Source organism: Triticum dicoccoides, chromosome 2A, assembly GCF_002162155.2.
Source record: "Triticum dicoccoides isolate Atlit2015 ecotype Zavitan chromosome 2A, WEW_v2.0, whole genome shotgun sequence".
In the NCBI taxonomy this organism is placed as follows: Eukaryota; Viridiplantae; Streptophyta; class Magnoliopsida; order Poales; family Poaceae; genus Triticum; species Triticum dicoccoides.
The window spans coordinates 335,511,420-335,526,275 of NC_041382.1; positions in this window are offsets into that span (position 1 = coordinate 335,511,420).

Sequence of the window (14,856 nt, forward strand, 5' to 3'; positions counted from 1 at the left end):
TTGGAGTACGAACGGAAGTTGCGTCACGTCGGGAGACCTTTTCTCCGTATTTTCACGGATCAAATGATAGTAAATGCATCGAGTGCCCAAACGCACAGAAATTTTGCATGCGTGCTTGTGTGGCACACTTTAGCATGTCAAAAAAATGGTGACGTTTCATGACTTTGCGAAAGGGAACACCTAGTGGATGCCCGTCCCCCCAAACCGATACTTGAGGTTTGTACTTCAACTACAAGTCAACTTGGACGAAACGCACCAAATTTAGCATGCGCGTGTGAGTGACCGCCACCGTCTCCCACGCCAAATATCAACGAAATCGGAGTACGAACGGAAGTTGCGTCATGCCGGGAGACCTTTTCTCCGTATTTTCATGGAGAAAATGATAGTAAATGCATTGAGTGTACAAACGAACCGAAATTTTGCATGCAGGCTTGTGTGGCACACTGTAGCGTGTGAAAAAAATGGTGACGTTTCTTGACTTTGTGAAAGGTAACACCTAGTGGACGCCCGTCCACCCAAACTGATACCTGAGGTTTGTACTGCAACTACATGTGAACTTGGACGAAATGCACCAAATTTTGCATGCGCGTGTGAGTGACCCCCACCGTCTCCCACGCCGAATTTCAACGGAATCGGAGTACGAACTGAAGTTGCATCATGTCGGGAGACCTTTTCTACCTATTTTCACGGAGAAAATGATAGTAAATGCATCGATTGTCCAACCGCACCGAAATTTTGCATGCATGCTTGTGTGGCACATTGTAGCATGTGAAAAAATGGTGACGTTTCATGACTTTACGAAAGGGAACACCTAGTGGATGCCCGTCCCCCCAAACTGATACCTGAGGTTTGTACTGCAACTACATGTCAACATGGACGAAACACACCCAACTTTTGCATGCGCGTGTGATTGCCACCACCGTCTCACACGCCAAATTTAAACAGAATCGGAGTAAGAATGGAAGTTGCGTCACGTCGGGAGACCTTTTCTCCATATTTTCACGGAGAAAATGATAGTGTATGGATGGAGTGTCCAAATGCACCGAAATTTTGCATGTGTGCTCGTGTGGCATACTGTAGCGTGTGAAAAAATGGTGATGTTTCATGACTTTGCGAAAGGGAACACCTAGTGGATGCCCGTACCCCCAAACAGATACCTAAGTTTTGTACTTCAAGTACAAGTTAACATGGACGAAACACACCCAACTTTTGCATGCACGTGTGAGTGACCCCCACCGTCTCCCATGCCAAATTTCAACGGAATCGGAGTACGAACGGAACTTGAGTCACGTCGGGAGACCTTTTCTCCGTATTTTCATGGAGAAAATGATAGTAAATGCATCGAGTGTCCAAACGCACCGAAATTTTGCATGCGCGTTTGTGTGTGATAAGTCTCCGTCGTATCTACTTTTCCAAACACTTTTGCCCTTGTTTTGGACTCTAACTTGCAAGATTTGAATGGAACTAACCCGGACTGACGCTGTTTTCATCAGAATTACAATGGTGTTATTTATGTGCAGAAACAAACGTTCTCGGAATGACCTGAAACTTCACGGAGCAACTTTTTGGAAAATATAACAAATACCTTCAAAAGATGAAGGCCAGGGGCCACCACCTGTCCACGAGGGTGGGGGCGTACCCCCAACCTCGTGGGCCCCATGGTGCCTCTCCGACTCCAACTCCAACTCTATATATTGTGTTTCGGGGAGAAAAAAAATCAAAGAGAAGAAATCGTCACGTTTTACGATACAGAGCCGCCGCCAAGCCCTAAAACCTCTCGGGAGGGCTGATCTGGAGTCCGTTCGGGGTTCCGGAGAGGGGAATCCGTCGCCATCGTCATCATCAACCATCCTCCATCACCAATTTCATGATGCTCACCGTCGTGCATGAGTAATTCCATCGTAGGCTTGCTGGACCGTGATGGGTTGGATGAAATTTATCATGTAATCAAGTTAGTTTTGTTAGGGTTTGATCCGCAGTATCCACTATGTTCTGAGATTAATGCTGCTATGACTTTGCTATGCTTAATGCTTGTCACTAGGGCCCGAGTGCCATGATTTCAGATCTGAACCTATTATGTTTTCATCAATATATGAGAGTTCTTGATCCTATCTTGCAAGTTTATAGTGACCTATTATGTGTTATGATCTGTTAACCCCGAAGTGACAATAATCGGGATACTTACCGGTGATGACCGTAGTTTGAGGAGTTCATGTATTCACCATGTGTTAATGCTTTGTTCTGGTACTCTATTAAAAGGAGGCCTTAATATCCCTTAGTTTCCGTAAGGACCCCGCTGCCACGGGAGGGTAGGACAAAAGATGTCATGCAAGTTATTTTCCATAAGCACGTATGAGTATATTCGGAATACATGCCTACATTACATTGATGAACTGGAGCTAGTTCTGTGTCACCTAGGTTATGACTGTTACATGATGAACCGCATCCGGCAAAATTCTCTATCACCGATCCATTGCCTACGAGCTTTCCATATATTGTTCTTTGCTTATTTACTTTTCCGTTGCTATTGCTATCATCACTACAAAATACCAAAAAACATTACTTTTACAATTGTTACCTTTTGCTACGTGACCACTACTATCATACTACCTTGCTACTAAACACTTTGCTGCAGATATTAAGTTTCCAGGTGTGGTTGAATTGACAACTCAGCTGCTAATACTTGAGAATATTCTTTGGCTCCCCTTGTGTCGAATCAATAAATTTAGGTTGAATACTCTGCCCTCGAAAACTGTTGCGATCCCCTATACTTGTGGGTTATCAAGACTATTTTCTGGCACCGTTGCCAGGGAGCATAGCTCTATTCTTTCAGTCACTTGGGATATATATCTTCTTATCATTATGAAAAACTTGAGAGTTCCAAAAACCAAGATCTATCCCTCAACTACGAGGGGGGGGGGGGTAAGGAACTGCCATCTAGCTCTGCACTAGATTCACCTTCTGTTTTTAGTAAGCATGCAACACTGATACGTCTCCAACGTATCTATAATTTTTGATTGTTCCATGCTATTATATTATCAACTTTGGATGTTTATCGGCTTTGTTATACACTTTTATATTATTTTTGGGACTAACCTATTAACCCAGAGCCCAGTGCCAGTTTCTGTTTTTTCCTTGTTTTAGAGTATCACAGAAAAGGAAAATCAAGCGGAGTCCAATTGACCTGAAACTTCACGGAACTTATTTTTGGAAGGAAAGCAAACCGGGAGACTTGGAGTCCACTTCAAGAAGGCTTTGAGGAAGCCACGAGGTAGGGGGGCGCGCCCACCCCCCCTGGGCGCGCCCTCCACCCTCGTGGGCCCCTCGTGGCCCCCCTGACGTACTTCTTTCGCCTATATATATATATATATCAATATACCCTAAAACGATCGAAGAGCACAGTAGATCGGGAGTTCCGCCGCCAGAAGCCTCCATAGCCATCGAAAACCAATCTAGACCCATTCCGGCACCCTCCCGGAGGGGGCAATCCCTCTCCGGCGGCCATCTTCATCATCCCGGTGCTCTCCATGACGAGGAGGGAGTAGTTCTCCCTCGGGGCTGAGGGTATGTACCAGTAGCTATGTGTTTGATCTCTCTCTCTCTCTCTCTCTCTCTCTCTCTCTCTCTCTCTCTCTCTCGTGTTCTTGATTTGGCACGATCTTGATGTATCGCGAGCTTTGCTATTATAGTTGGATCTTATGTTTCTGCTCCCCCTCTACTCTCTTGTAATGGATTGAGTTTCCCCTTTGAAGTTATCTTATCGGATTGAGTCTTTAAAGATTTGAGAACACTTGATGTATGTCTTGCCGTGCGTATCTGTGGTGACAATGGGATACCACGTGATTCACTTGATTTATGTTTTGGTGATCAACTTGCGGGTTCCGCCCATGAACCTATGCATAGGGGTTGGCACACGTTTTCGTCGTGATTCTCCAGTAGAAACTTTGGGGCGCTCTTTGAGGTCCTATGTGTTGGTCGAATAGATGAATCTAAGATTGTGTGATGCATATCGTATAATCATGCCGACGGATACTTGAGGTGACATTGGAGTACCTAGGTGACATTAGGGTTTTGGTTGATTTGTGTCTTAAGGTGGTATTCTAGTACGAACTCTAGGGCTGTTTGTGACACTTATAGGAATAGCCCAACGGATTGATTGGAAAGAATAACTTTGAGGTGGTTTCGTACCCTACCATAATCTCTTCGTTTGTTCTCCGCTGTTAGTGACTTTGGAGTGACTCTTTGTTGCATGTTGAGGGATAATTATGTGATCCAATTATGCTATTATTGTTTAGGGAACTTGCACTAGCAAAGTATGAACCCTAGGCCTTGTTTCAACGCATTGCAATACCATTTACGCTCACTTTTATCATTCATTACCTTGCTGTTTTGATATTTTCAGATTACAAAAACCTTTATGTACCATCCATATACCACTTGTATCACCATCTCTTCGCCAAACTAGTGCACCTATACAATTTACCATTATATTGGGTGTGTTGGGGACACAAGAGACTCTTTGTTATTTGGTTGTAGGGTTGCTTGAGAGAGACCATCTTCATCCTATGCCTCTTACGGATTGATAAACCTTAGGTCATCCACTTGAGGGAAATTTGCTACTGTCCTACAAACCTCTGCACTTGGAAGCCCAACAACGTCTACAAGAAGAAGGTTGTGTAGTAAACATTAGACACCTAAACCTGCTTCTGCTATTCGTTCTGATATGTCGCATGTTATTGATGATGCCACTTCTGCTATGCATGATACTTATGATGAAACTACTTCTATGCTTGATACTACTGTGCCACTTGGTGAATTTCTTGATGAACAACTTGCTAGGGCTAGAGAGATTGAAAATATTGAATCTGATAATACTGATGAAAGTGATGATGAAGAATCACTTGTTATTCCTAAGGGCTATGTTTTTGATCATGAAGCTTCTTTAGCTATTTTAGCTTGCAAAGATAGATATGAACTCAAAAGGTTATTAGCTAAATGGAATAAGCAATCTCTAAATGCTAGAATGAAACCTGACCCTGCTTTTGCTACTTCACCTATCTGTGTTACCGATAAGGATTATGAATTCTCTGTTGATCCTGATATAATTACTTTGGTTGAATCTGATCCTTTTCATGGTTATGTATCTGAAACTGCTGTGGCACATCTTACTAAACCGAATGATATAGCCACCCTATTCACTAAAGATGAGAGAACTCGTTACTTTATATCCTTAAAATATTTCTGTTCTCATTAATGGGTGATGCTAAGATATGGTTTAATTCTCTTGATCCTGGTTGTGTGCATAGTCCCCAGGATATGATTTATTACTTCTCTGCTAAATATTTCCCTGCTCATAACAAACAAGCTGCTTTAAGGGATATATATAATTTTGTGCAAATTGAAGAATAGAGTCTCCCACAAGCTTGGAGGATGCTTCTCCAATTACTTAATGCTTTTCCTGATTATCCTCTTAAGAAAAATGAAATACTTGATATCTTTTATAATGGACTAACCGATGCCTCCAGAGATTACCTGGATAGTTGTGCTGGTTCTGTTTTCAGGGAAAGAACACCGGATGAAGCTAAAATTCTATTGAATAATATGTTGACAAATGAAAATAATTGGACACCTCCGGAGCCAGTTTCTGAGCCTATTCCTAAGAAGAGGGGTATTCTATTTCTCAGTCCCGAAGATATGCAAGAGGCAAAGAAATCTATGAAAGAAAAGGGTATTAAAGCTGAAGATGTTAAGAATTTACCTCCTATTGAAGAAGTATATGGTCTTAATTTACCGCCTGTTGAAGAAACATATGATCTTAATCCTTTACCTATTGAAGAAACTCATGGTCTTGATAACCCGACACAGGTAGTAAAGGTAAATTCTCTCTATAGATATGATAAAGCTGAAATCCCATTTACTAAGTTTGCTAGGCCATGCTTAGATGAGTTTGATAGATTTATGGCTAAGCAAGAAGATTTTAATGCTTATTTTGGTAGACAATAATTCAAATATGCTTGAACACTTGGGTGATTATATGGCTAATGTCAAAGGTGAGCTTAAACTTATTAGTAAACATGCTTCTATGGTTACCACTCAAGTAGAACACGTACTTAAAGCTCAAAATGATTTGCTCAATGAATTGAATAGTAAGGATAATGATAATGATCTTAGAGTTATGACTAGAGGTGGTAGAATGAGTCAGGAACCTTTGTATCCTGAAGGCCATCCTAAGAGAATTGAACAAGATTCTCACAGAAATAATATAGATGCACCTAGTTCTTCTAAAAAGAAGAAAAAGAAAAATGATAGGACTTTGCGTGCTTCTAGTGAACCTATTACTGAAACACCTGAGAATCCAAATGATATTTCTATTTCAGGTGCTGAAACACAATCTGGTAATGAACCTGAAACTAGTGATAATGTTAATAATAATGTTCATGATGATGCTCAACCTAGTAATGATAATGATATAGAAATTGAACCTGCTGTTGATCTTGATAACCCACAATCAAAGAATCAACGTTATGATAAGAAAGACTTTGTTGCTAGGAAACATGGTAAAGAAAGAGAGCCTTGGGTTCAGAAACCCATGCCTTTTCCTCCCAAACAATCCAAGAAAAAGGATGACGAGGATTTTGAGCGCTTTGCTGAAATGATTAGAACTATCTTTTTGCGTATGCGATTCAACCAATCCTTATGCTAAGTACATGAAAGATATAATTACAAATAAAATAAAGATACCGGAAGCTGAAATTTCCACCATGCTTGCTAATTATAGTTTTAAGGGTGGAATACCAAAGAAACTTGGAGATCTAGGAGTACCCACTATACCATGCTCCATTAAAAGAAACTATGTTAAAACTACTTTATGTGATCTTGGAGCCGGTGTTAGTGTTATGCCTCTCTCTTTATATCGTACACTTGAATTGAATAAGTTGACACCTACTGAAATATCTTTGCAAATGGCTGATAAATCAACTGTTATACCTGTCGGTATTTGTGAGGATGTGCCTGTTGTAGTTGCAAACGTTACTATTTTAACGGAGTTTGTTATTCTTGATATTCCCGAGGACGATAGTATGTCTATTATTCTTGGAAGACCCTTTTTGAATACTGCAGGGGCTGTTATTGATTGCACTAAAGGCAATGTCACTTTTCATGTTAATGGTAATGAGCATACGGTACACTTTCTGAGGAATCAACCTCAAGTTCATAGTATCAACTCTATTGGAAAGTTTCCATGGAGGTTTTGAATTTTCTCTTCCTACTGTCAAGAACAAATATGATATTCTTATTATTGGGGATGTGCATATCCCCGTTGAGGTAACATAGTGTTATTCGAAATTTCACCGGTTCCATGTTATTCGGAATGAGTTCATTAACAAGACTTGATCAACCTTGTTAGTGGATTCCTTTTGATGATCATGAGATGGATGAAACTAGAAGGCACAACCTTCTGTACCCTCCTTTTACTTTCTGTTATTTATATAAAATAAAATAAAAATAAATATTTTTCCGTCTGTTATCTGATTATCCGTGCAATACAAAAATACCTCGAAAATAAAAGTTCTCCAAATGCGCTGAAATTTAAATATGATTTTTTCCAGAATATTTGAGAATATTTGGCACCGAGAACACAGCAGGGGGGTCAACCACCTGCCCACGAGGGTGGAGGGCGCGCCCTACCCCCCTGGGCACGCCCCCTGCCTCGTGGGCCCATGGTGGCCCTCCTCCACTTATCCTTTCACCCATACACTGCTTCTTCCTCCCCCAAACACGAATAACCAGCTCAAACCCGAGTCCAAGCTCGTTTTGCTGCCATTTTCGATCTCCTTGCTCAAAGCACCTGTCACAAAACTGCTTGGGGAGATTGTTCCTTGGTATGTGACTCCTCCATTGGTCCAATTAGTTTTTGTTCTAGTGCTTTATTCATTGCATAATTTTGCTGCTTAGGTGACCCTGTTCTTGAGCTTGCATGTCAAATTTATATGGTCAAAAGTAGTTTTGATGCATGATATAGGCTCTAGGCACTTGTAGGAGTAGTTGCTATCAATATTATTGAGTTTGATTTACTTTTATTTTGAAGTTACTAAAAATTTCAGAAATTTTTCAGAGGAAGAAATATGCTTAGGAAAATGTTCCAAGGTGGTTCTTCAAGGAAGCAAGGACCCAAGCTTGCAATGCATGATGCTGATGATGAGCCACCAAGAGACGCTCCAGTGCGTCCTTGTGAATGGCCTTCTGAGAACTTTATGGATCGAGCGGGAATTAAGGAAGAATTTAACGCATATTTGCGTAACGCTGATCTTGTGAGCTTCGAAGAAGAGAAGTGCAGCCAGTATCACAATCTCACTAGTTCCTTTGTGAGGAGGTTTGAATTTTCATCTTCACGTAATTCTCCAACTGTCCTGTTTGATCTTTATGAAAATTCTTACACTATGGACTTAGAGGATTTTACCACTGCTTGCAAACTTCCACAATGGGGTAGTATAAGGGATCCTCGCAAATCTGAATTTAGAGATTTTGTTGCTAGTATAACTATGGGAGAATCTAGAGATATAACAAAAGCTACCATAGGGAGCATTCACTTTCCTGCTATACATTAGTTTGCTCTCTTCATAGGTAGATGCATTAATGGTAAAGATGAGGCATGTCACATGTGTGTCCCTGACCTCAGTATTCTTAGGAGTGTTGTGCTAGAAGACAAATCTTATAATCTGGGAGCCATTGTTGCACGTAGGTTGCATCTTAATAGATTTAATGGAGATTTCTTTGGTGGAATTGATGCAATCCACATAGCTATTTTTCTTGGTGTAGCCATACGCGAAGATGATATTGAATTACCTCCTGCTTACCTAGACTTTAATGCTATGGTTCTCCACCAGTTTGTCGAGAGGAATGAATTGCCTCTCCAGTATCGACTAATCTTTGACAGACGCTGTGCTGTCCATATTACTCTCCCTGCTCCTGCCTTCTTTGATCATCAGGCAAAAGGAAGATATGTTATTACCAGAGAGGAAGCAGATGAGTACGAGAGGAGAGCGGAGGCCGCTCGTCGCCACGCTGCAGCTCAGGAGGCGATAGCCGCTGCATCTCAGTACGACCCCAACTTCTACTACGGATATCCGCCAGGCCAGCCGTGGCCATAGACCAACTTAGGCTAAAAGCCTAAGCTTGCGGGAGTACGTATTTCTCACCGACATTACATTCATGTTCACACACTCATTGCTAGATGTCGGTGCTCATACTTTTTCATTGTATCATCCATGCTAGTTTATTTTTCTTTTTATGCCTTCTTCTTGTGTGTTTGATTAACCTTAAGAAAAACCAAAAAAATAGTTGTAGCTTTTAATTAATTTACCTCACATGCTTGTAGTAGTAATTAAAAAGAAAACCCAAAAATATTTCCTTTTCTTCTTTTTGCTTGTTGGGAGCTTTCCCGTGTAAATAGTTTTATTTCTTTTCTTTTCTTTGGGGGTCGATAGGAGAAGACCATAAATTAAATTGTTGAAGTGGCTCTTATATGCATTATTGTTGATCTGACAAAAGAGCCCATATTGCCTTGTCTTCTCCTGCTTATTGAATGCTTGCAGATTCCAGCTTAGTCCAATGCACGTGCACTATTATTATTATTCACATCATTCGGTCGTGCAAGTGAAAGGCAATTATGATGATATATGATGGACTGACTGAGATGAGAAAAGCTGGTATGAACTCAACCTCTCTTGTTTTTGTAAATATGATTAGTTCATCATTCCTGATTCAACCTATTATGGATAAACATGTTTGCAATGACAACTAGAGATCATAGTTTCTTATGCCATGCTTGATTAGCTATGAGTTATAATGGTTTACCTTGCGTGCCAACATGCTATTAAAATGGTTATGATGTGGTATGATAGGGTGGTATCCTCCTCTGAATGATTTAAGTGACTTGACTTGTCTCATGTTCACGCATGTAGTTGAAACAAAATCAACATAGCCTTCACGATATTTATGTTCATGGTGGATTATATCCTACTCATGCTTGCATTCGGTGTCAATTAATTTTAATGCATGTTCATTACTGTTGTCGCTCTCTAGCTGGTCGCTTCCTAGTCTTTTGCTAGCCTTCACCTGTACTAAGCGGGAATACTGCTTGTGCATCCAACTCCATAAACCCCAAAGTTATTCCAAATGAGTCCACTATACCTACCTATATACGGTATCTACCTGTCGTTCCAAGTAAATTTGTATGTGCCAAAACTCTAAACCTTCAAATAAATATCCTGTTTTGTATGCTCGAATAACTCATGTATCAACTAGGGTTGTCCGTATCTTCCATGTTAGGTGGGTTATTCTCAAGAGGAGTGGACTCCGCTCCTCACTCACGAGATAAATGGCTGGTCACCGGGATGCCCAGTCCCATGCTTTATGCAAACTAAATCAAAAATAATTGCAAACAAAACTCCCCCTGGGACTCTTGTTAGTTGGAGGCACTAGTTGTTTCGAGCAAGCCATGGATTGATGCTTGTTGGTGGAAGGGGGAGTATAAACTTTACCATTCTGTTTGGGAACCGCCTATAATGTGTGTAGCATAGAGGTTATTGCCATCTCTTGGTTGTTATGTTGACAATGAAAGTATACCGCTCAAAATATTATTCACCTCTGTTTCAAAAACCGAGCTCTGGCACCTCTACAAATCCCTGCTTCCCTCTGCGAAGGGCCTATCTATTTACTTTCATGTTGAGTCATCATCCTCTTATTAAAAAGCACCAGTTGGAGAGCACCACTGTCATTTGCATTCATTATTGTTAGTTTACATTGAGTATGACTTGACTAGATCTCTTTTACCATGAATTACAATGTCTAGTCAGTCCTTGGTCTTTAAAGATGCTCTGCATTTATGTTTTGCGGTCTCAGAAAGGGCTAGCGAGATACCATCTTGTTATATCATATTATGATTGTTTTGAGAAAGTGTTGTATCCGAGATTTATTATTATTGCACGCTAGTTGATTATGCCATTGATATGAGTAAACTTGAGACGTAAGCGTTATTGTGCATGTGGTTAGTTATAATCTTTGCTGAAAACTTGAATTCTGGCTTTACATATTTACAACAACAAGAGCAAACAGAGTTTGTAATTTTTCTTTATCACTTTCAGTTTATCAACTGAATTGCTTGAGGACAAGCAAAGGTTTAAGCTTGGGGGAGTTGATACGTCTCCGTCGTATCTACTTTTACAAACACTTTCTCCCTTGTTTTGGACTCTAACTTGCATGATTTGAATGGAACTAACCCGGACTGATGCTGTTTTCAGCAGAATTACCATGGTGTTATTTATGTCCAGAAACAAACGTTCTCGGAATGACCTGAAACTTCACGGAGAAACTTTTTGGAAAATATAAAAAATACCTGCAAAAGATGAAGGCCAGTGGGCCCTCCACTTGTCCACGAGGGTGGGGGGCGCGCCCCCTACCTCGTGGGCCCCCCTGGTGCCTCTTCGACTCCAACTCCAACTCGAAATCTATATATTGTGTTTCGGGGAGAAAAAAATCAGAGAGAAGTAATCGTCACGTTTTACGATACGGAGCCGCCGCCAAGCCCTAAAACCTCTTGGGAGGGCTGATCTGGAGTCTGTTCGGGGCTCCGGAGAGGGGAATCCGTCGCCATCGTCATCATCAACCATCCTCCATCACCAATTTCATGATGCTCACCACAATGTGTGAGTAATTCCATCGTAGGCTTGCTGGACGATGTTGGGTTGGATGAGATTTATCATGTAATCGAGTTAGTTTTGTTAGGGTTTGATCCCTAGTATCCACTATGTTCTGAGATTGATGTTGCTATGACTTTGCTATGCTTAATGCTTGTCACTAGGGCCCGAGTGCCATGATTTTAGATCTGAACATATTATGTTTTCAGCAATATATGAGAGTTCTTGATCCTATCTTGCAAGTCTATAGTCACCTATTATGTGTTATGATCCGTTAACCCCGAAGTGACAATAATCGGGATACTTACCGGTGATGACCGTAGTTTGAGGAGTTCATGTATTCACTATGTGTTAATGCTTTATTTTGGTACTCTATTAAAAGGAGGCCTTAATATCCCTTAGTTTCCGTAAGGACCCCGCTGCCACGGGAGGGTAGGACAAAAGATGTCATGCAAGTTCTTTTCCATAAGCATGTATGACTATATTCGGAATACATGCCTACATTACATTGATGATCTGGAGCTAGTTCTGTGTCACCCTAGGTTATGACTGTTACATGATGAACCGCATCCGGCATAATTCTCTATCACCCATCTATTGCCTACAAGCTTTCCATATATTGTTCTTTGCTTATTTACTTTTCCGTTGCTATTGCTATCATCACTACAAAATACCAAAAACATTACTTTTACTATTGTTACGTTTTGCTACCGTTACCACTACTATCATATTACCTTGCTACTAAACACTTTGCTGCAGACATTAAGTTTCCAGGTGTGGTTGAATTGACAACTCAGCTGATAATACTTGAGAATATTCTTTGGCTCCCCTTGTGTCGAATCAATAAATTTGGGCTGAATACTCTACCCTCGAAAACTGTTGCGATCCCCTATACTTGTGGGTTATCAGTGTGGCACACTGTAGCGTGTGAACAAAAAATGGTGACGTTTCATGACTTTGCGAAAGGGAACACCTAGTGGATGCCCGTCCCCCCAAGCCAATACCTGAGGTTTGTACGACAACTACATGTCAACATGGACGAAACCTCCCAACTTTTTCATGCACGTGTGAGTGACCCCCACTATCTCCCACGCCAAATTTCAACGAAATCGGAGTACGAACTGCAGTTGCGTCATGTCGGGAGACCTTTTTCTCCGTATTTTCACGAAGAGAATGATAGTAAATGCATCGAGTGTCCAAAAGCACCGAAATTTTGCATGCGTGCTTGTGTGGCACACTGTAGCGTGTCAAAAAAATAGTGACGTTTCATGACTTTGCGAAAGGGAACACCTAGTGGATGCCCGTCCCACCAAACCAATACCTGATGTTTGTACTGCAAGTACATGTTAACATGGATGAAACACACCCAACTTTTGCATGCACGTGTGAGTGACCCCACCGTCTCCCACGCCAAATTTCAACGGAATCGGAGTACGAACGGAAGTTGAGTCACGTCGGGAGACACTTTCTCTGTATTTTCATGGAGAAAATGATAGTAAATGCATCGAGTGTCCACACACACCAAAATTTTGCATGCGTTCTTGTGTGGCACAATGTAGCGTGAGAAAAAAATGGTAACGTTTCATGACTTTGCGAAAGGGGACACCTAGTGGATGCCCGTCCCCCCAAGGCGATACCTGAGGTTTGTGCTGCAACTACATGTCAACATGGACAAAACGCACCCAACTTTTGCATGCGCGTGTGAGTGACCACCACTGAGGGAGTCCTGGATTAGGGGGTCTCCGGACAGCCGGACTATATCCTTTGGCCGAACTGTTGGACTATGAGGATACAAGATTGAAGACTTCGTCCCGTGTTCAGATGGGACTCTACTTCGCGTGGAAGGCAAGCTAGGCAATACGGATATGTATATCTCCTCCCTTGTAACCGACCTTGTGTAACCCTAGCCCCCTCCAGTGTCTATATAAACCGGAGGGTTTAGTCCATAGGACAACATACAATCATACCATAGGCTAGCTTCTAGGGTTTAGCCTCTACGATTTCGTGGTAGATCAACTCTTGTAATACTCTTATCATCAAGAACAATCAAGCAGGACGTAGGGTATTACCTCCATCAAGAGGGCCCGAACCTGGGTAAACATCGTGTCCCCTGCTTCCTGTTACCATCTGCCATAGACGCACAATTCGGTCCCCTACCCGAGATCCGCCGGTTTTGACACCGACTTTGGTGCTTTCATTGAGAGTTCCACTGTGTGGTCACCGTAAGCCTTGATGGCTCCTTCAATCATCGCTAGCAATGCGGTCCAGGGCGAGGTTTTCCTCCACGGGTAGATCCTTTTATTCGGTGGCTTCGCACTGCGGGCCAATTCGCTTGGCCATCTGGAGTAGATCGAGAGCTACGCCCTTGGCCATCAGGTCAGATTTGGAAACTTGAACTACACGGCCGACATCCACGGAGACTTGATCTTCGACGGATTCGAACCCATGTCAGGTGTGCCGCACAGTCGTGACGAGCTTGATGTAACTCTGCCGTCGGACAATGTTCGGGAGATCGCATCTGCAACTACTTCGGCCATCAATCCCGAGGAAATCGCGCCATCCGAGAGCGGAGGGATAGACCCCGCCATGGAGGCCGCACTCTCAGTGGTGATAGAGCCGGATACTGACTTCACCCCTTACGAGAGTCGCGTCGCCGAACCACTAGATTCTTCTCCGGCCACGGACTCCGAGCCGCCTGCATCCGCACCCATACAATCCGATTGGGCGCTGATTATGGAGTTCACCTCCACATATATCTTTCAGCACTCACCTTTCGGCGATGTGCTAAATTCATTAAGGTCTCTCTCCCTGTCAGGAGAACCTTAGCCGAACTATGTCCGGCTAGCATGGGATGCGGACGACGAAGAAATTCACTGCCCACCCACCACCCACTTAGTAGCCACTGTCGACGACTTAACCGACATGCTCGACTTTGACTCTGAAGACTTCCACGGTATGGACGATGATGCAGGAGACGAATAGGAACCACCGCCCACAGGGCGCTGGACCACCACCTCAGCATATGATATATACATGGTGGACACCCCCAAAGAAGGCAATGGCGACGAAACAGTGGAGGATGACCCCTCCAAGAAGCAACCCTAGCGCTGACATCAGCGGTGCCGCTTTAAGTCCCGCCACAACAAAAGTAGTGATACCG